This window comes from Crocodylus porosus, unplaced genomic scaffold (assembly GCF_001723895.1).
Source record: "Crocodylus porosus isolate Cpor-Errol unplaced genomic scaffold, CroPor_comp1, whole genome shotgun sequence".
NCBI classification, from domain to species: Eukaryota; Metazoa; Chordata; order Crocodylia; family Crocodylidae; genus Crocodylus; species Crocodylus porosus.
The window spans coordinates 11,269,687-11,271,288 of record NW_017728909.1 but is presented as its reverse complement, the minus strand read 5'-3'; the positions used below and the strand labels follow the sequence as shown (position 1 = coordinate 11,271,288).

Here is a 1,602-nt window from a genome sequence, read left to right as displayed (position 1 = left end):
GCCGCCCGACACCAACCTGCGCCTCCGCCAGCGGCGCCACTCCCGCCTCCCTCCCTGTAGCTCGCTCGGTCGCTGGCTTCCTCCTAGCGCCCGCCCCCTCGGCCGCCATTGGCCGCGACAGGCCCCGTGGCACCCGGAGCCGGGCGTCTGATTGGCTTCGCCGCCGGTCCGTTGCGAAGGAGCGCGAGCCGCGATTGGCCAAGGTGCGCCAGGCGGGGCCTCCCCCGAGCAGGGGGATTGGCGGACTCGGAAGCCAATGGGCGCGAGGGACGCGAGGCCGCTTCCCAACCCCCTCCCGGTGGGGGCAGGCGCGAGGGCGGGGAGCGGCGCGCGCTGATTGGCGGCCGCGGGTGGCACTCCCCGAGCGCCCGTTGGGTGGGGGTGGTTGCGCCGGCCGGGACGCGGTGTGGGGGAGGGGAGGGTTTGCTGCTAGCTTGGTTGACGCGCAGGCACGCAGCCGCACCGGGGCTGGGGGCCGCGATCCTTCCGCCGCCGCGGTCATGTATCCCTCCGCGCGGCGACGTGATGAGGCCAAAGCAGCGCCCCCCTCGGCCAGGGAGGGGTTAAGTGGGGGCGAAGCCCCCTCCCCTTGGCCAATGAGGGGTTAAGTGGGGGATGAAGCCCCTTGCCCAATAAGAGGTTCAGTGGGGGCCAAGCCCCCTCCCCGCAGCCGATGAGAGGTGAAGTGGGGCTGCAAGTGAGGTCTCACGGTCATCTAAGCCGAGCCGCCGCCCGAGGCAGGATCATCCCTGTCCAACCACCGCATACGAATCCAGAGTGTAAACGCTTCATACAACTGCTGTCGGCAACTCGGTGTTTGTCGCTAGAGTTCAAACCAGCCTGCCAGGCTGAGAAATAGGAGCGACGCTACCGGCAGCAGGCAGCGAATTGCAGAAGAAAGATTGGCTTGATTAGCGGAAGGTGAAGACCACGAGAGAGAGGGTCTGTGATGCCTGCGAAGGGAAGAGTTGAGAAGGACTCGGATTATAATAAGTTTTGAAGCCATAGACAAGCCGCTGCCATTGCCAGGCAGTTGGTCTGAAGCTTTGGGTGGGATGTGACTGTACCACTGCACCCCCTGGACCTGCCCCAGAGAAGAGGGCGAAGCTGCCTCCTTAATAAAGGGTTACGTGGAGGTGAAGCTACCTCTCCCCCTTGGCCACTAAGGGGTTAAATGGCGCTGCCTTTGGCTAAGAAAGAGTTAAGAGGGGGGCAAAGCCACCTCTTCCCTTGTGGGGAGATGGATGTGGGGCAGTTAACATTTGGGGCCCCCTCTGGTTCAGCCCCTGCCTGCCATCAGGGCCCGGTATAAACACCCCGTATCAAGCTGTGGGAGAACCTCCCCAACCCTCCCAGCTGTTCTCGCCCAGGGTCTTCCTAGGGCGCCCCCGTCCCCCAACTCCGCTTCAATAAAAGTCATAGTAAGCATAACTGGATCCCCTGGAGAGCCACGTCCCCGTCCCACCCCCTTCAGATCCTGTTAAAATGCATTAGATCCATTAGATGGGAAGCATTGCTAATCCCTGCTGAGCTGGGCAGGCTTCACGCCCAGCTTTCTACCCTATGTTCAGCAGCAAAGCCTAAAAAAGCAAAGCAAGCCAA

The 1,602-nt window shown here is 62.9% G+C and overlaps 1 protein-coding gene across 2 annotated transcripts in view; it reads right to left on the bottom strand.

Annotated features, from left to right (window-relative positions):
- The window catches only part of SMAD2 (SMAD family member 2), a 66,321-nt gene extending 66,230 nt beyond the window's left edge, over positions 1-91 (bottom strand). For both annotated transcript variants that reach the window (XM_019531790.1, XM_019531791.1), the window contains exon 1: positions 17-91. The gene's annotated coding sequence lies outside the window, so the exon portion shown is untranslated. The remainder of the gene's footprint in view (positions 1-16) is intronic.
- Between the last annotated feature and the right edge of the window lie 1,511 nt (positions 92-1,602).